Here is a 19,125-nt window from a genome sequence, read left to right as displayed (position 1 = left end):
TAGTATACATGTATCACAATTTGTTGTACCCAAATCTAAATTTTAGGAGGAAAATGATAAAATGTTTTATTTCAAATTTTCTTTTCTTGTTTTATTTCTCGAGTCCTTATTGGACTATAAGCAATTGTAAATAATTTTTGCATGTATGTAAAATGTTTGTTGGTCATTTATCTAATAGGCAGTGAACTTGAAGATCAGAAAACAGAGATAAGTAACTCAAGTGTGATTTCAAAATAAGGTTCCAACTTTTGCTCAATAATTTATAATTTCCAAGCATAGTAAGAATGATTTTAGGCATGTCCCGTTCACCCCCAATTCCTCATGAACGAACTCAAAAAGGGACATTAATTCTTGAGCAATATAAAGAACATAGAACAACAAGTCCTCAAAAAAAAAAAGAGAGAGGTGGTTGAATATGGAACTGTTTTGTTTCCTCATCTCTCAATAGATGGTAGTAAACTCGGAAGGTAGGTGGAAAAAATATTCTGAAGGAGAGAAGCGGGGAAAGTAACTTGATATTCAATGGAGAGAGGAATTACAAGTTATCGCTTCTCGGCCTTTTGGCTAAGATCAAAGTGTAGTATCTGTTCTTATCAGCTTAATATCTGATACAAGGACCATGTGTCCTTCTCGATATTAAACTTATTTCTGAGCGGGGAGGGAGACTCACATGCTTGCATGGGCTCCTTCACGAGTTGGCCTGGTATTGCAGTATCTCCAGGAATTTGGCTCACTTTCCCCAAAAATCATTACAAGGTTCTTTATAATTAATTGAAAAGTCTGGTTTAATAAATTGAGGATACACACTTATTGGCGTATTATTTATAGAATTAATATGACTCATCGTCTAACATTCTTCAATTTAACGTCCTTGCTTATTTGATATTCCATAACCCGAGTGAGAATAAAGAAAAACAGTATACTGGAGCAGAATTCCTATTGGACACTTTGACAGTCTCAAGTTCTATTATTTCATCCTCAATTTATCTCTACAAGAAACAATGCTAGTATACATGTATCACAATTTGTTGTACCCAAATCTAAATTTTAGGAGGAAAATGATAAAATGTTTTATTTCAAATTTTCTTTTCTTGTTTTATTTCTCGAGTCCTTATTGGACTATAAGCAATTGTAAATAATTTTTGCATGTATGTAAAATGTTTGTTGGTCATTTATCTAATAGGCAGTGAACTTGAAGATCAGAAAACAGAGATAAGTAACTCAAGTGTGATTTCAAAATAAGGTTCCAACTTTTGCTCAATAATTTATAATTTCCAAGCATAGTAAGAATGATTTTAGGCATGTCCCGTTCACCCCCAATTCCTCATGAACGAACTCAAAAAGGGACATTAATTCTTGAGCAATATAAAGAACATAGAACAACAAGTCCTCAAAAAAGAAAGAGAGAGGTGGTTGAATATGGAACTGTTTTGTTTCCTCATCTCTCAATAGATGGTAGTAAACTCGGAAGGTAGGTGGAAAAAATATTCTGAAGGAGAGAAGCGGGGAAAGTAACTTGATATTCAATGGAGAGAGGAATTACAAGTTATCGCTTCTCGGCCTTTTGGCTAAGATCAAAGTGTAGTATCTGTTCTTATCAGCTTAATATCTGATACAAGGACCATGTGTCCTTCTCGATATTAAACTTATTTCTGAGCGGGGGAGGGAGACTCACATGCTTGCATGGGCTCCTTCACGAGTTGGCCTGGTATTGCAGTATCTCCAGGAATTTGGCTCACTTTCCCCAAAAATCATTACAAGGTTCTTTATAATTAATTGAAAAGTCTGGTTTAATAAATTGAGGATACACACTTATTGGCGTATTATTTATAGAATTAATATGACTCATCGTCTAACATTCTTCAATTTAACGTCCTTGCTTATTTGATATTCCATAACCCGAGTGAGAATAAAGAAAAACAGTATACTGGAGCAGAATTCCTATTGGACACTTTGACAGTCTCAAGTTCTATTATTTCATCCTCAATTTATCTCTACAAGAAACAATGCTAGTATACATGTATCACAATTTGTTGTACCCAAATCTAAATTTTAGGAGGAAAATGATAAAATGTTTTATTTCAAATTTTCTTTTCTTGTTTTATTTCTCGAGTCCTTATTGGACTATAAGCAATTGTAAATAATTTTTGCATGTATGTAAAATGTTTGTTGGTCATTTATCTAATAGGCAGTGAACTTGAAGATCAGAAAACAGAGATAAGTAACTCAAGTGTGATTTCAAAATAAGGTTCCAACTTTTGCTCAATAATTTATAATTTCCAAGCATAGTAAGAATGATTTTAGGCATGTCCCGTTCACCCCCAATTCCTCATGAACGAACTCAAAAGGGACATTAATTCTTGAGCAATATAAAGAACATAGAACAACAAGTCCTCAAAAAAAAGAAAGAGAGAGGTGGTTGAATATGGAACTGTTTTGTTTCCTCATCTCTCAATAGATGGTAGTAAACTCGGAAGGTAGGTGGAAAAAATATTCTGAAGGAGAGAAGCGGGGAAAGTAACTTGATATTCAATGGAGAGAGGAATTACAAGTTATCGCTTCTCGGCCTTTTGGCTAAGATCAAAGTGTAGTATCTGTTCTTATCAGCTTAATATCTGATACAAGGACCATGTGTCCTTCTCGATATTAAACTTATTTCTGAGCGGGGAGGGAGACTCACATGCTTGCATGGGCTCCTTCACGAGTTGGCCTGGTATTGCAGTATCTCCAGGAATTTGGCTCACTTTCCCCAAAAATCATTACAAGGTTCTTTATAATTAATTGAAAAGTCTGGTTTAATAAATTGAGGATACACACTTATTGGCGTATTATTTATAGAATTAATATGACTCATCGTCTAACATTCTTCAATTTAACGTCCTTGCTTATTTGATATTCCATAACCCGAGTGAGAATAAAGAAAAACAGTATACTGGAGCAGAATTCCTATTGGACACTTTGACAGTCTCAAGTTCTATTATTTCATCCTCAATTTATCTCTACAAGAAACAATGCTAGTATACATGTATCACAATTTGTTGTACCCAAATCTAAATTTTAGGAGGAAAATGATAAAATGTTTTATTTCAAATTTTCTTTTCTTGTTTTATTTCTCGAGTCCTTATTGGACTATAAGCAATTGTAAATAATTTTTGCATGTATGTAAAATGTTTGTTGGTCATTTATCTAATAGGCAGTGAACTTGAAGATCAGAAAACAGAGATAAGTAACTCAAGTGTGATTTCAAAATAAGGTTCCAACTTTTGCTCAATAATTTATAATTTCCAAGCATAGTAAGAATGATTTTAGGCATGTCCCGTTCACCCCCAATTCCTCATGAACGAACTCAAAAAGGGACATTAATTCTTGAGCAATATAAAGAACATAGAACAACAAGTCCTCAAAAAAAAAAGAAAGAGAGAGGTGGTTGAATATGGAACTGTTTTGTTTCCTCATCTCTCAATAGATGGTAGTAAACTCGGAAGGTAGGTGGAAAAAATATTCTGAAGGAGAGAAGCGGGGAAAGTAACTTGATATTCAATGGAGAGAGGAATTACAAGTTATCGCTTCTCGGCCTTTTGGCTAAGATCAAAGTGTAGTATCTGTTCTTATCAGCTTAATATCTGATACAAGGACCATGTGTCCTTCTCGATATTAAACTTATTTCTGAGCGGGGAGGGAGACTCACATGCTTGCATGGGCTCCTTCACGAGTTGGCCTGGTATTGCAGTATCTCCAGGAATTTGGCTCACTTTCCCCAAAAATCATTACAAGGTTCTTTATAATTAATTGAAAAGTCTGGTTTAATAAATTGAGGATACACACTTATTGGCGTATTATTTATAGAATTAATATGACTCATCGTCTAACATTCTTCAATTTAACGTCCTTGCTTATTTGATATTCCATAACCCGAGTGAGAATAAAGAAAAACAGTATACTGGAGCAGAATTCCTATTGGACACTTTGACAGTCTCAAGTTCTATTATTTCATCCTCAATTTATCTCTACAAGAAACAATGCTAGTATACATGTATCACAATTTGTTGTACCCAAATCTAAATTTTAGGAGGAAAATGATAAAATGTTTTATTTCAAATTTTCTTTTCTTGTTTTATTTCTCGAGTCCTTATTGGACTATAAGCAATTGTAAATAATTTTTTGCATGTATGTAAAATGTTTGTTGGTCATTTATCTAATAGGCAGTGAACTTGAAGATCAGAAAACAGAGATAAGTAACTCAAGTGTGATTTCAAAATAAGGTTCCAACTTTTGCTCAATAATTTATAATTTCCAAGCATAGTAAGAATGATTTTAGGCATGTCCCGTTCACCCCCAATTCCTCATGAACGAACTCAAAAAGGGACATTAATTCTTGAGCAATATAAAGAACATAGAACAACAAGTCCTCAAAAAAAAAAAAAAAGAGAGAGGTGGTTGAATATGGAACTGTTTTGTTTCCTCATCTCTCAATAGATGGTAGTAAACTCGGAAGGTAGGTGGAAAAAATATTCTGAAGGAGAGAAGCGGGGAAAGTAACTTGATATTCAATGGAGAGAGGAATTACAAGTTATCGCTTCTCGGCCTTTTGGCTAAGATCAAAGTGTAGTATCTGTTCTTATCAGCTTAATATCTGATACAAGGACCATGTGTCCTTCTCGATATTAAACTTATTTCTGAGCGGGGGAGGGAGACTCACATGCTTGCATGGGCTCCTTCACGAGTTGGCCTGGTATTGCAGTATCTCCAGGAATTTGGCTCACTTTCCCCAAAAATCATTACAAGGTTCTTTATAATTAATTGAAAAGTCTGGTTTAATAAATTGAGGATACACACTTATTGGCGTATTATTTATAGAATTAATATGACTCATCGTCTAACATTCTTCAATTTAACGTCCTTGCTTATTTGATATTCCATAACCCGAGTGAGAATAAAGAAAAACAGTATACTGGAGCAGAATTCCTATTGGACACTTTGACAGTCTCAAGTTCTATTATTTCATCCTCAATTTATCTCTACAAGAAACAATGCTAGTATACATGTATCACAATTTGTTGTACCCAAATCTAAATTTTAGGAGGAAAATGATAAAATGTTTTATTTCAAATTTTCTTTTCTTGTTTTATTTCTCGAGTCCTTATTGGACTATAAGCAATTGTAAATAATTTTTGCATGTATGTAAAATGTTTGTTGGTCATTTATCTAATAGGCAGTGAACTTGAAGATCAGAAAACAGAGATAAGTAACTCAAGTGTGATTTCAAAATAAGGTTCCAACTTTTGCTCAATAATTTATAATTTCCAAGCATAGTAAGAATGATTTTAGGCATGTCCCGTTCACCCCCAATTCCTCATGAACGAACTCAAAAAGGGACATTAATTCTTGAGCAATATAAAGAACATAGAACAACAAGTCCTCAAAAAAAAAAGAAAGAGAGAGGTGGTTGAATATGGAACTGTTTTGTTTCCTCATCTCTCAATAGATGGTAGTAAACTCGGAAGGTAGGTGGAAAAAATATTCTGAAGGAGAGAAGCGGGGAAAGTAACTTGATATTCAATGGAGAGAGGAATTACAAGTTATCGCTTCTCGGCCTTTTGGCTAAGATCAAAGTGTAGTATCTGTTCTTATCAGCTTAATATCTGATACAAGGACCATGTGTCCTTCTCGATATTAAACTTATTTCTGAGCGGGGAGGGAGACTCACATGCTTGCATGGGCTCCTTCACGAGTTGGCCTGGTATTGCAGTATCTCCAGGAATTTGGCTCACTTTCCCCAAAAATCATTACAAGGTTCTTTATAATTAATTGAAAAGTCTGGTTTAATAAATTGAGGATACACACTTATTGGCGTATTATTTATAGAATTAATATGACTCATCGTCTAACATTCTTCAATTTAACGTCCTTGCTTATTTGATATTCCATAACCCGAGTGAGAATAAAGAAAAACAGTATACTGGAGCAGAATTCCTATTGGACACTTTGACAGTCTCAAGTTCTATTATTTCATCCTCAATTTATCTCTACAAGAAACAATGCTAGTATACATGTATCACAATTTGTTGTACCCAAATCTAAATTTTAGGAGGAAAATGATAAAATGTTTTATTTCAAATTTTCTTTTCTTGTTTTATTTCTCGAGTCCTTATTGGACTATAAGCAATTGTAAATAATTTTTTGCATGTATGTAAAATGTTTGTTGGTCATTTATCTAATAGGCAGTGAACTTGAAGATCAGAAAACAGAGATAAGTAACTCAAGTGTGATTTCAAAATAAGGTTCCAACTTTTGCTCAATAATTTATAATTTCCAAGCATAGTAAGAATGATTTTAGGCATGTCCCGTTCACCCCCAATTCCTCATGAACGAACTCAAAAAGGGACATTAATTCTTGAGCAATATAAAGAACATAGAACAACAAGTCCTCAAAAAAAAGAAAGAGAGAGGTGGTTGAATATGGAACTGTTTTGTTTCCTCATCTCTCAATAGATGGTAGTAAACTCGGAAGGTAGGTGGAAAAAATATTCTGAAGGAGAGAAGCGGGGAAAGTAACTTGATATTCAATGGAGAGAGGAATTACAAGTTATCGCTTCTCGGCCTTTTGGCTAAGATCAAAGTGTAGTATCTGTTCTTATCAGCTTAATATCTGATACAAGGACCATGTGTCCTTCTCGATATTAAACTTATTTCTGAGCGGGGAGGGAGACTCACATGCTTGCATGGGCTCCTTCACGAGTTGGCCTGGTATTGCAGTATCTCCAGGAATTTGGCTCACTTTCCCCAAAAATCATTACAAGGTTCTTTATAATTAATTGAAAAGTCTGGTTTAATAAATTGAGGATACACACTTATTGGCGTATTATTTATAGAATTAATATGACTCATCGTCTAACATTCTTCAATTTAACGTCCTTGCTTATTTGATATTCCATAACCCGAGTGAGAATAAAGAAAAACAGTATACTGGAGCAGAATTCCTATTGGACACTTTGACAGTCTCAAGTTCTATTATTTCATCCTCAATTTATCTCTACAAGAAACAATGCTAGTATACATGTATCACAATTTGTTGTACCCAAATCTAAATTTTAGGAGGAAAATGATAAAATGTTTTATTTCAAATTTTCTTTTCTTGTTTTATTTCTCGAGTCCTTATTGGACTATAAGCAATTGTAAATAATTTTTTGCATGTATGTAAAATGTTTGTTGGTCATTTATCTAATAGGCAGTGAACTTGAAGATCAGAAAACAGAGATAAGTAACTCAAGTGTGATTTCAAAATAAGGTTCCAACTTTTGCTCAATAATTTATAATTTCCAAGCATAGTAAGAATGATTTTAGGCATGTCCCGTTCACCCCCAATTCCTCATGAACGAACTCAAAAAGGGACATTAATTCTTGAGCAATATAAAGAACATAGAACAACAAGTCCTCAAAAAAAAAAGAGAGAGGTGGTTGAATATGGAACTGTTTTGTTTCCTCATCTCTCAATAGATGGTAGTAAACTCGGAAGGTAGGTGGAAAAAATATTCTGAAGGAGAGAAGCGGGGAAAGTAACTTGATATTCAATGGAGAGAGGAATTACAAGTTATCGCTTCTCGGCCTTTTGGCTAAGATCAAAGTGTAGTATCTGTTCTTATCAGCTTAATATCTGATACAAGGACCATGTGTCCTTCTCGATATTAAACTTATTTCTGAGCGGGGAGGGAGACTCACATGCTTGCATGGGCTCCTTCACGAGTTGGCCTGGTATTGCAGTATCTCCAGGAATTTGCTCACTTTCCCCAAAAATCATTACAAGGTTCTTTATAATTAATTGAAAAGTCTGGTTTAATAAATTGAGGATACACACTTATTGGCGTATTATTTATAGAATTAATATGACTCATCGTCTAACATTCTTCAATTTAACGTCCTTGCTTATTTGATATTCCATAACCCGAGTGAGAATAAAGAAAAACAGTATACTGGAGCAGAATTCCTATTGGACACTTTGACAGTCTCAAGTTCTATTATTTCATCCTCAATTTATCTCTACAAGAAACAATGCTAGTATACATGTATCACAATTTGTTGTACCCAAATCTAAATTTTAGGAGGAAAATGATAAAATGTTTTATTTCAAATTTTCTTTTCTTGTTTTATTTCTCGAGTCCTTATTGGACTATAAGCAATTGTAAATAATTTTTGCATGTATGTAAAATGTTTGTTGGTCATTTATCTAATAGGCAGTGAACTTGAAGATCAGAAAACAGAGATAAGTAACTCAAGTGTGATTTCAAAATAAGGTTCCAACTTTTGCTCAATAATTTATAATTTCCAAGCATAGTAAGAATGATTTTAGGCATGTCCCGTTCACCCCCAATTCCTCATGAACGAACTCAAAAAGGGACATTAATTCTTGAGCAATATAAAGAACATAGAACAACAAGTCCTCAAAAAAAAAAAGAGAGAGGTGGTTGAATATGGAACTGTTTTGTTTCCTCATCTCTCAATAGATGGTAGTAAACTCGGAAGGTAGGTGGAAAAAATATTCTGAAGGAGAGAAGCGGGGAAAGTAACTTGATATTCAATGGAGAGAGGAATTACAAGTTATCGCTTCTCGGCCTTTTGGCTAAGATCAAAGTGTAGTATCTGTTCTTATCAGCTTAATATCTGATACAAGGACCATGTGTCCTTCTCGATATTAAACTTATTTCTGAGCGGGGAGGGAGACTCACATGCTTGCATGGGCTCCTTCACGAGTTGGCCTGGTATTGCAGTATCTCCAGGAATTTGGCTCACTTTCCCCAAAAATCATTACAAGGTTCTTTATAATTAATTGAAAAGTCTGGTTTAATAAATTGAGGATACACACTTATTGGCGTATTATTTATAGAATTAATATGACTCATCGTCTAACATTCTTCAATTTAACGTCCTTGCTTATTTGATATTCCATAACCCGAGTGAGAATAAAGAAAAACAGTATACTGGAGCAGAATTCCTATTGGACACTTTGACAGTCTCAAGTTCTATTATTTCATCCTCAATTTATCTCTACAAGAAACAATGCTAGTATACATGTATCACAATTTGTTGTACCCAAATCTAAATTTTAGGAGGAAAATGATAAAATGTTTTATTTCAAATTTTCTTTTCTTGTTTTATTTCTCGAGTCCTTATTGGACTATAAGCAATTGTAAATAATTTTTTGCATGTATGTAAAATGTTTGTTGGTCATTTATCTAATAGGCAGTGAACTTGAAGATCAGAAAACAGAGATAAGTAACTCAAGTGTGATTTCAAAATAAGGTTCCAACTTTTGCTCAATAATTTATAATTTCCAAGCATAGTAAGAATGATTTTAGGCATGTCCCGTTCACCCCCAATTCCTCATGAACGAACTCAAAAAGGGACATTAATTCTTGAGCAATATAAAGAACATAGAACAACAAGTCCTCAAAAAAAAAAGAAAGAGAGAGGTGGTTGAATATGGAACTGTTTTGTTTCCTCATCTCTCAATAGATGGTAGTAAACTCGGAAGGTAGGTGGAAAAAATATTCTGAAGGAGAGAAGCGGGGAAAGTAACTTGATATTCAATGGAGAGAGGAATTACAAGTTATCGCTTCTCGGCCTTTTGGCTAAGATCAAAGTGTAGTATCTGTTCTTATCAGCTTAATATCTGATACAAGGACCATGTGTCCTTCTCGATATTAAACTTATTTCTGAGCGGGGAGGGAGACTCACATGCTTGCATGGGCTCCTTCACGAGTTGGCCTGGTATTGCAGTATCTCCAGGAATTTGGCTCACTTTCCCCAAAAATCATTACAAGGTTCTTTATAATTAATTGAAAAGTCTGGTTTAATAAATTGAGGATACACACTTATTGGCGTATTATTTATAGAATTAATATGACTCATCGTCTAACATTCTTCAATTTAACGTCCTTGCTTATTTGATATTCCATAACCCGAGTGAGAATAAAGAAAAACAGTATACTGGAGCAGAATTCCTATTGGACACTTTGACAGTCTCAAGTTCTATTATTTCATCCTCAATTTATCTCTACAAGAAACAATGCTAGTATACATGTATCACAATTTGTTGTACCCAAATCTAAATTTTAGGAGGAAAATGATAAAATGTTTTATTTCAAATTTTCTTTTCTTGTTTTATTTCTCGAGTCCTTATTGGACTATAAGCAATTGTAAATAATTTTTGCATGTATGTAAAATGTTTGTTGGTCATTTATCTAATAGGCAGTGAACTTGAAGATCAGAAAACAGAGATAAGTAACTCAAGTGTGATTTCAAAATAAGGTTCCAACTTTTGCTCAATAATTTATAATTTCCAAGCATAGTAAGAATGATTTTAGGCATGTCCCGTTCACCCCCAATTCCTCATGAACGAACTCAAAAAGGGACATTAATTCTTGAGCAATATAAAGAACATAGAACAACAAGTCCTCAAAAAAAAAGAAAGAGAGAGGTGGTTGAATATGGAACTGTTTTGTTTCCTCATCTCTCAATAGATGGTAGTAAACTCGGAAGGTAGGTGGAAAAAATATTCTGAAGGAGAGAAGCGGGGAAAGTAACTTGATATTCAATGGAGAGAGGAATTACAAGTTATCGCTTCTCGGCCTTTTGGCTAAGATCAAAGTGTAGTATCTGTTCTTATCAGCTTAATATCTGATACAAGGACCATGTGTCCTTCTCGATATTAAACTTATTTCTGAGCGGGGGAGGGAGACTCACATGCTTGCATGGGCTCCTTCACGAGTTGGCCTGGTATTGCAGTATCTCCAGGAATTTGGCTCACTTTCCCCAAAAATCATTACAAGGTTCTTTATAATTAATTGAAAAGTCTGGTTTAATAAATTGAGGATACACACTTATTGGCGTATTATTTATAGAATTAATATGACTCATCGTCTAACATTCTTCAATTTAACGTCCTTGCTTATTTGATATTCCATAACCCGAGTGAGAATAAAGAAAAACAGTATACTGGAGCAGAATTCCTATTGGACACTTTGACAGTCTCAAGTTCTATTATTTCATCCTCAATTTATCTCTACAAGAAACAATGCTAGTATACATGTATCACAATTTGTTGTACCCAAATCTAAATTTTAGGAGGAAAATGATAAAATGTTTTATTTCAAATTTTCTTTTCTTGTTTTATTTCTCGAGTCCTTATTGGACTATAAGCAATTGTAAATAATTTTTTGCATGTATGTAAAATGTTTGTTGGTCATTTATCTAATAGGCAGTGAACTTGAAGATCAAACAGAGATAAGTAACTCAAGTGTGATTTCAAAATAAGGTTCCAACTTTTGCTCAATAATTTATAATTTCCAAGCATAGTAAGAATGATTTTAGGCATGTCCCGTTCACCCCCAATTCCTCATGAACGAACTCAAAAAGGGACATTAATTCTTGAGCAATATAAAGAACATAGAACAACAAGTCCTCAAAAAAGAAAGAGAGAGGTGGTTGAATATGGAACTGTTTTGTTTCCTCATCTCTCAATAGATGGTAGTAAACTCGGAAGGTAGGTGGAAAAAATATTCTGAAGGAGAGAAGCGGGGAAAGTAACTTGATATTCAATGGAGAGAGGAATTACAAGTTATCGCTTCTCGGCCTTTTGGCTAAGATCAAAGTGTAGTATCTGTTCTTATCAGCTTAATATCTGATACAAGGACCATGTGTCCTTCTCGATATTAAACTTATTTCTGAGCGGGGAGGGAGACTCACATGCTTGCATGGGCTCCTTCACGAGTTGGCCTGGTATTGCAGTATCTCCAGGAATTTGGCTCACTTTCCCCAAAAATCATTACAAGGTTCTTTATAATTAATTGAAAAGTCTGGTTTAATAAATTGAGGATACACACTTATTGGCGTATTATTTATAGAATTAATATGACTCATCGTCTAACATTCTTCAATTTAACGTCCTTGCTTATTTGATATTCCATAACCCGAGTGAGAATAAAGAAAAACAGTATACTGGAGCAGAATTCCTATTGGACACTTTGACAGTCTCAAGTTCTATTATTTCATCCTCAATTTATCTCTACAAGAAACAATGCTAGTATACATGTATCACAATTTGTTGTACCCAAATCTAAATTTTAGGAGGAAAATGATAAAATGTTTTATTTCAAATTTTCTTTTCTTGTTTTATTTCTCGAGTCCTTATTGGACTATAAGCAATTGTAAATAATTTTTTGCATGTATGTAAAATGTTTGTTGGTCATTTATCTAATAGGCAGTGAACTTGAAGATCAGAAAACAGAGATAAGTAACTCAAGTGTGATTTCAAAATAAGGTTCCAACTTTTGCTCAATAATTTATAATTTCCAAGCATAGTAAGAATGATTTTAGGCATGTCCCGTTCACCCCCAATTCCTCATGAACGAACTCAAAAAGGGACATTAATTCTTGAGCAATATAAAGAACATAGAACAACAAGTCCTCAAAAAAAAAGAAAGAGAGAGGTGGTTGAATATGGAACTGTTTTGTTTCCTCATCTCTCAATAGATGGTAGTAAACTCGGAAGGTAGGTGGAAAAAATATTCTGAAGGAGAGAAGCGGGGAAAGTAACTTGATATTCAATGGAGAGAGGAATTACAAGTTATCGCTTCTCGGCCTTTTGGCTAAGATCAAAGTGTAGTATCTGTTCTTATCAGCTTAATATCTGATACAAGGACCATGTGTCCTTCTCGATATTAAACTTATTTCTGAGCGGGGAGGGAGACTCACATGCTTGCATGGGCTCTTCACGAGTTGGCCTGGTATTGCAGTATCTCCAGGAATTTGGCTCACTTTCCCCAAAAATCATTACAAGGTTCTTTATAATTAATTGAAAAGTCTGGTTTAATAAATTGAGGATACACACTTATTGGCGTATTATTTATAGAATTAATATGACTCATCGTCTAACATTCTTCAATTTAACGTCCTTGCTTATTTGATATTCCATAACCCGAGTGAGAATAAAGAAAAACAGTATACTGGAGCAGAATTCCTATTGGACACTTTGACAGTCTCAAGTTCTATTATTTCATCCTCAATTTATCTCTACAAGAAACAATGCTAGTATACATGTATCACAATTTGTTGTACCCAAATCTAAATTTTAGGAGGAAAATGATAAAATGTTTTATTTCAAATTTTCTTTTCTTGTTTTATTTCTCGAGTCCTTATTGGACTATAAGCAATTGTAAATAATTTTTGCATGTATGTAAAATGTTTGTTGGTCATTTATCTAATAGGCAGTGAACTTGAAGATCAGAAAACAGAGATAAGTAACTCAAGTGTGATTTCAAAATAAGGTTCCAACTTTTGCTCAATAATTTATAATTTCCAAGCATAGTAAGAATGATTTTAGGCATGTCCCGTTCACCCCCAATTCCTCATGAACGAACTCAAAAAGGGACATTAATTCTTGAGCAATATAAAGAACATAGAACAACAAGTCCTCAAAAAAAAAAAGAGAGAGGTGGTTGAATATGGAACTGTTTTGTTTCCTCATCTCTCAATAGATGGTAGTAAACTCGGAAGGTAGGTGGAAAAAATATTCTGAAGGAGAGAAGCGGGGAAAGTAACTTGATATTCAATGGAGAGAGGAATTACAAGTTATCGCTTCTCGGCCTTTTGGCTAAGATCAAAGTGTAGTATCTGTTCTTATCAGCTTAATATCTGATACAAGGACCATGTGTCCTTCTCGATATTAAACTTATTTCTGAGCGGGGGAGGGAGACTCACATGCTTGCATGGGCTCCTTCACGAGTTGGCCTGGTATTGCAGTATCTCCAGGAATTTGGCTCACTTTCCCCAAAAATCATTACAAGGTTCTTTATAATTAATTGAAAAGTCTGGTTTAATAAATTGAGGATACACACTTATTGGCGTATTATTTATAGAATTAATATGACTCATCGTCTAACATTCTTCAATTTAACGTCCTTGCTTATTTGATATTCCATAACCCGAGTGAGAATAAAGAAAAACAGTATACTGGAGCAGAATTCCTATTGGACACTTTGACAGTCTCAAGTTCTATTATTTCATCCTCAATTTATCTCTACAAGAAACAATGCTAGTATACATGTATCACAATTTGTTGTACCCAAATCTAAATTTTAGGAGGAAAATGATAAAATGTTTTATTTCAAATTTTCTTTTCTTGTTTTATTTCTCGAGTCCTTATTGGACTATAAGCAATTGTAAATAATTTTTGCATGTATGTAAAATGTTTGTTGGTCATTTATCTAATAGGCAGTGAACTTGAAGATCAGAAAACAGAGATAAGTAACTCAAGTGTGATTTCAAAATAAGGTTCCAACTTTTGCTCAATAATTTATAATTTCCAAGCATAGTAAGAATGATTTTAGGCATGTCCCGTTCACCCCCAATTCCTCATGAACGAACTCAAAAAGGGACATTAATTCTTGAGCAATATAAAGAACATAGAACAACAAGTCCTCAAAAAAAAAAAAGAAAGAGAGAGGTGGTTGAATATGGAACTGTTTTGTTTCCTCATCTCTCAATAGATGGTAGTAAACTCGGAAGGTAGGTGGAAAAAATATTCTGAAGGAGAGAAGCGGGGAAAGTAACTTGATATTCAATGGAGAGAGGAATTACAAGTTATCGCTTCTCGGCCTTTTGGCTAAGATCAAAGTGTAGTATCTGTTCTTATCAGCTTAATATCTGATACAAGGACCATGTGTCCTTCTCGATATTAAACTTATTTCTGAGCGGGGAGGGAGACTCACATGCTTGCATGGGCTCCTTCACGAGTTGGCCTGGTATTGCAGTATCTCCAGGAATTTGGCTCACTTTCCCCAAAAATCATTACAAGGTTCTTTATAATTAATTGAAAAGTCTGGTTTAATAAATTGAGGATACACACTTATTGGCGTATTATTTATAGAATTAATATGACTCATCGTCTAACATTCTTCAATTTAACGTCCTTGCTTATTTGATATTCCATAACCCGAGTGAGAATAAAGAAAAACAGTATACTGGAGCAGAATTCCTATTGGACACTTTGACAGTCTCAAGTTCTATTATTTCATCCTCAATTTATCTCTACAAGAAACAATGCTAGTATACATGTATCACAATTTGTTGTACCCAAATCTAAATTTTAGGAGGAAAATGATAAAATGTTTTATTTCAAATTTTCTTTTCTTGTTTTATTTCTCGAGTCCTTATTGGACTATAAGCAATTGTAAATAATTTTTTGCATGTATGTAAAATGTTTGTTGGTCATTTATCTAATAGGCAGTGAACTTGAAGATCAGAAAACAGAGATAAGTAACTCAAGTGTGATTTCAAAATAAGGTTCCAACTTTTGCTCAATAATTTATAATTTCCAAGCATAGTAAGAATGATTTTAGGCATGTCCCGTTCACCCCCAATTCCTCATGAACGAACTCAAAAAGGGACATTAATTCTTGAGCAATATAAAGAACATAGAACAACAAGTCCTCAAAAAAAAGAAAGAGAGAGGTGGTTGAATATGGAACTGTTTTGTTTCCTCATCTCTCAATAGATGGTAGTAAACTCGGAAGGTAGGTGGAAAAAATATTCTGAAGGAGAGAAGCGGGGAAAGTAACTTGATATTCAATGGAGAGAGGAATTACAAGTTATCGCTTCTCGGCCTTTTGGCTAAGATCAAAGTGTAGTATCTGTTCTTATCAGCTTAATATCTGATACAAGGACCATGTGTCCTTCTCGATATTAAACTTATTTCTGAGCGGGGAGGGAGACTCACATGCTTGCATGGGCTCCTTCACGAGTTGGCCTGGTATTGCAGTATCTCCAGGAATTTGGCTCACTTTCCCCAAAAATCATTACAAGGTTCTTTATAATTAATTGAAAAGTCTGGTTTAATAAATTGAGGATACACACTTATTGGCGTATTATTTATAGAATTAATATGACTCATCGTCTAACATTCTTCAATTTAACGTCCTTGCTTATTTGATATTCCATAACCCGAGTGAGAATAAAGAAAAACAGTATACTGGAGCAGAATTCCTATTGGACACTTTGACAGTCTCAAGTTCTATTATTTCATCCTCAATTTATCTCTACAAGAAACAATGCTAGTATACATGTATCACAATTTGTTGTACCCAAATCTAAATTTTAGGAGGAAAATGATAAAATGTTTTATTTCAAATTTTCTTTTCTTGTTTTATTTCTCGAGTCCTTATTGGACTATAAGCAATTGTAAATAATTTTTTGCATGTATGTAAAATGTTTGTTGGTCATTTATCTAATAGGCAGTGAACTTGAAGATCAGAAAACAGAGATAAGTAACTCAAGTGTGATTTCAAAATAAGGTTCCAACTTTTGCTCAATAATTTATAATTTCCAAGCATAGTAAGAATGATTTTAGGCATGTCCCGTTCACCCCCAATTCCTCATGAACGAACTCAAAAAGGACATTAATTCTTGAGCAATATAAAGAACATAGAACAACAAGTCCTCAAAAAAAAAAGAAAGAAAGAGAGAGGTGGTTGAATATGGAACTGTTTTGTTTCCTCATCTCTCAATAGATGGTAGTAAACTCGGAAGGTAGGTGGAAAAAATATTCTGAAGGAGAGAAGCGGGGAAAGTAACTTGATATTCAATGGAGAGAGGAATTACAAGTTATCGCTTCTCGGCCTTTTGGCTAAGATCAAAGTGTAGTATCTGTTCTTATCAGCTTAATATCTGATACAAGGACCATGTGTCCTTTTCGATATTAAACTTATTTCTGAGCGGGGGAGGAGACTCACATGCTTGCATGGGCTCCTTCACGAGTTGGCCTGGTATTGCAGTATCTCCAGGAATTTGGCTCACTTTCCCCAAAAATCATTACAAGGTTCTTTATAATTAATTGAAAAGTCTGGTTTAATAAATTGAGGATACACACTTATTGGCGTATTATTTATAGAATTAATATGACTCATCGTCTAACATTCTTCAATTTAACGTCCTTGCTTATTTGATATTCCATAACCCGAGTGAGAATAAAGAAAAACAGTATACTGGAGCAGAATTCCTATTGGACACTTTGACAGTCTCAAGTTCTATTATTTCATCCTCAATTTATCTCTACAAGAAACAATGCTAGTATACATGTATCACAATTTGTTGTACCCAAATCTAAATTTTAGGAGGAAAATGATAAAATGTTTTATTTCAAATTTTCTTTTCTTGTTTTATTTCTCGAGTCCTTATTGGACTATAAGCAATTGTAAATAATTTTTGCATGTATGTAAAATGTTTGTTGGTCATTTATCTAATAGGCAGTGAACTTGAAGATCAGAAAACAGAGATAAGTAACTCAAGTGTGATTTCAAAATAAGGTTCCAACTTTTGCTCAATAATTTATAATTTCCAAGCATAGTAAGAATGATTTTAGGCATGTCCCGTTCACCCCCAATTCCTCATGAACGAACTCAAAAAGGGACATTAATTCTTGAGCAATATAAAGAACATAGAACAACAAGTCCTCAAAAAAAAAGAAAGAGAGAGGTGGTTGAATATGGAACTGTTTTGTTTCCTCATCTCTCAATAGATGGTAGTAAACTCGGAAGGTAGGTGGAAAAAATATTCTGAAGGAGAGAAGCGGGGAAAGTAACTTGATATTCAATGGAGAGAGGAATTACAAGTTATCGCTTCTCGGCCTTTTGGCTAAGATCAAAGTGTAGTATCTGTTCTTATCAGCTTAATATCTGATACAAGGACCATGTGTCCTTCTCGATATTAAACTTATTTCTGAGCGGGGGAGGGAGACTCACATGCTTGCATGGGCTCCTTCACGAGTTGGCCTGGTATTGCAGTATCTCCAGGAATTTGGCTCACTTTCCCCAAAAATCATTACAAGGTTCTTTATAATTAATTGAAAAGTCTGGTTTAATAAATTGAGGATACACACTTATTGGCGTATTATTTATAGAATTAATATGACTCATCGTCTAACATTCTTCAATTTAACGTCCTTGCTTATTTGATATTCCATAACCCGAGTGAGAATAAAGAAAAACAGTATACTGGAGCAGAATTCCTATTGGACACTTTGACAGTCTCAAGTTCTATTATTTCATCCTCAATTTATCTCTACAAGAAACAATGCTAGTATACATGTATCACAATTTGTTGTACCCAAATCTAAATTTTAGGAGGAAAATGATAAAATGTTTTATTTCAAATTTTCTTTTCTTGTTTTATTTCTCGAGTCCTTATTGGACTATAAGCAATTGTAAATAATTTTTTGCATGTATGTAAAATGTTTGTTGGTCATTTATCTAATAGGCAGTGAACTTGAAGATCAGAAAACAGAGATAAGTAACTCAAGTGTGATTTCAAAATAAGGTTCCAACTTTTGCTCAATAATTTATAATTTCCAAGCATAGTAAGAATGATTTTAGGCATGTCCCGTTCACCCCCAATTCCTCATGAACGAACTCAAAAAGGGACATTAATTCTTGAGCAATATAAAGAACATAGAACAACAAGTCCTCAAAAAAGAAAGAGAGAGGTGGTTGAATATGGAACTGTTTTGTTTCCTCATCTCTCAATAGATGGTAGTAAACTCGGAAGGTAGGTGGAAAAAATATTCTGAAGGAGAGAAGCGGGGAAAGTAACTTGATATTCAATGGAGAGAGGAATTACAAGTTATCGCTTCTCGGCCTTTTGGCTAAGATCAAAGTGTAGTATCTGTTCTTATCAGCTTAATATCTGATACAAGGACCATGTGTCCTTCTCGATATTAAACTTATTTCTGAGCGGGGAGGGAGACTCACATGCTTGCATGGGCTCCTTCACGAGTTGGCCTGGTATTGCAGTATCTCCAGGAATTTGGCTCACTTTCCCCAAAAATCATTACAAGGTTCTTTATAATTAATTGAAAAGTCTGGTTTAATAAATTGAGGATACACACTTATTGGCGTATTATTTATAGAATTAATATGACTCATCGTCTAACATTCTTCAATTTAACGTCCTTGCTTATTTGATATTCCATAACCCGAGTGAGAATAAAGAAAAACAGTATACTGGAGCAGAATTCCTATTGGACACTTTGACAGTCTCAAGTTCTATTATTTCATCCTCAATTTATCTCTACAAGAA

General features: G+C 34.1%; 19 non-coding genes across 19 annotated transcripts; all 19 read left to right on the top strand.

Moving 5' to 3' along the window:
• Positions 1-544: 544 nt before the first annotated feature.
• Positions 545-739, top strand: LOC121115511 (U2 spliceosomal RNA). The gene has a single exon (XR_005863558.1). It is a non-coding gene; the product is annotated as a U2 spliceosomal RNA (small nuclear RNA).
• An 809-nt stretch (positions 740-1,548) lies between these two features.
• LOC121115535 (U2 spliceosomal RNA) lies at positions 1,549-1,744 on the top strand. Its single transcript, XR_005863581.1, has one exon. It is a non-coding gene; the product is annotated as a U2 spliceosomal RNA (small nuclear RNA).
• Positions 1,745-2,554: 810 nt separating this feature from the next.
• On the top strand, positions 2,555-2,749 carry LOC121115512 (U2 spliceosomal RNA). The gene has a single exon (XR_005863559.1). It is a non-coding gene; the product is annotated as a U2 spliceosomal RNA (small nuclear RNA).
• Positions 2,750-3,562: 813 nt separating this feature from the next.
• On the top strand, positions 3,563-3,757 carry LOC121115513 (U2 spliceosomal RNA). Its single transcript, XR_005863560.1, has one exon. It is a non-coding gene; the product is annotated as a U2 spliceosomal RNA (small nuclear RNA).
• An 815-nt stretch (positions 3,758-4,572) lies between these two features.
• LOC121115536 (U2 spliceosomal RNA) lies at positions 4,573-4,768 on the top strand. The gene has a single exon (XR_005863582.1). It is a non-coding gene; the product is annotated as a U2 spliceosomal RNA (small nuclear RNA).
• Positions 4,769-5,581: 813 nt separating this feature from the next.
• LOC121115514 (U2 spliceosomal RNA) lies at positions 5,582-5,776 on the top strand. The gene has a single exon (XR_005863561.1). It is a non-coding gene; the product is annotated as a U2 spliceosomal RNA (small nuclear RNA).
• An 812-nt stretch (positions 5,777-6,588) lies between these two features.
• On the top strand, positions 6,589-6,783 carry LOC121115515 (U2 spliceosomal RNA). Its single transcript, XR_005863562.1, has one exon. It is a non-coding gene; the product is annotated as a U2 spliceosomal RNA (small nuclear RNA).
• An 810-nt stretch (positions 6,784-7,593) lies between these two features.
• LOC121115524 (U2 spliceosomal RNA) lies at positions 7,594-7,787 on the top strand. Its single transcript, XR_005863571.1, has one exon. It is a non-coding gene; the product is annotated as a U2 spliceosomal RNA (small nuclear RNA).
• An 810-nt stretch (positions 7,788-8,597) lies between these two features.
• Positions 8,598-8,792, top strand: LOC121115516 (U2 spliceosomal RNA). Its single transcript, XR_005863563.1, has one exon. It is a non-coding gene; the product is annotated as a U2 spliceosomal RNA (small nuclear RNA).
• An 814-nt stretch (positions 8,793-9,606) lies between these two features.
• On the top strand, positions 9,607-9,801 carry LOC121115517 (U2 spliceosomal RNA). Its single transcript, XR_005863564.1, has one exon. It is a non-coding gene; the product is annotated as a U2 spliceosomal RNA (small nuclear RNA).
• An 812-nt stretch (positions 9,802-10,613) lies between these two features.
• LOC121115537 (U2 spliceosomal RNA) lies at positions 10,614-10,809 on the top strand. The gene has a single exon (XR_005863583.1). It is a non-coding gene; the product is annotated as a U2 spliceosomal RNA (small nuclear RNA).
• An 807-nt stretch (positions 10,810-11,616) lies between these two features.
• Positions 11,617-11,811, top strand: LOC121115518 (U2 spliceosomal RNA). Its single transcript, XR_005863565.1, has one exon. It is a non-coding gene; the product is annotated as a U2 spliceosomal RNA (small nuclear RNA).
• Positions 11,812-12,624: 813 nt separating this feature from the next.
• Positions 12,625-12,818, top strand: LOC121115540 (U2 spliceosomal RNA). Its single transcript, XR_005863586.1, has one exon. It is a non-coding gene; the product is annotated as a U2 spliceosomal RNA (small nuclear RNA).
• An 810-nt stretch (positions 12,819-13,628) lies between these two features.
• Positions 13,629-13,824, top strand: LOC121115538 (U2 spliceosomal RNA). Its single transcript, XR_005863584.1, has one exon. It is a non-coding gene; the product is annotated as a U2 spliceosomal RNA (small nuclear RNA).
• An 815-nt stretch (positions 13,825-14,639) lies between these two features.
• On the top strand, positions 14,640-14,834 carry LOC121115520 (U2 spliceosomal RNA). The gene has a single exon (XR_005863566.1). It is a non-coding gene; the product is annotated as a U2 spliceosomal RNA (small nuclear RNA).
• Positions 14,835-15,646: 812 nt separating this feature from the next.
• LOC121115521 (U2 spliceosomal RNA) lies at positions 15,647-15,841 on the top strand. The gene has a single exon (XR_005863567.1). It is a non-coding gene; the product is annotated as a U2 spliceosomal RNA (small nuclear RNA).
• Positions 15,842-16,658: 817 nt separating this feature from the next.
• Positions 16,659-16,853, top strand: LOC121115522 (U2 spliceosomal RNA). The gene has a single exon (XR_005863568.1). It is a non-coding gene; the product is annotated as a U2 spliceosomal RNA (small nuclear RNA).
• Positions 16,854-17,665: 812 nt separating this feature from the next.
• On the top strand, positions 17,666-17,861 carry LOC121115539 (U2 spliceosomal RNA). Its single transcript, XR_005863585.1, has one exon. It is a non-coding gene; the product is annotated as a U2 spliceosomal RNA (small nuclear RNA).
• Positions 17,862-18,671: 810 nt separating this feature from the next.
• LOC121115523 (U2 spliceosomal RNA) lies at positions 18,672-18,866 on the top strand. Its single transcript, XR_005863569.1, has one exon. It is a non-coding gene; the product is annotated as a U2 spliceosomal RNA (small nuclear RNA).
• The last annotated feature ends 259 nt before the right edge of the window (positions 18,867-19,125 follow it).

The sequence above is a fragment of the Lepeophtheirus salmonis genome, chromosome 3, assembly GCF_016086655.4.
Source record: "Lepeophtheirus salmonis chromosome 3, UVic_Lsal_1.4, whole genome shotgun sequence".
Taxonomy (NCBI): domain Eukaryota; kingdom Metazoa; phylum Arthropoda; class Copepoda; order Siphonostomatoida; family Caligidae; genus Lepeophtheirus; species Lepeophtheirus salmonis.
This window is presented reverse-complemented; position numbering and strand designations above follow the sequence as displayed.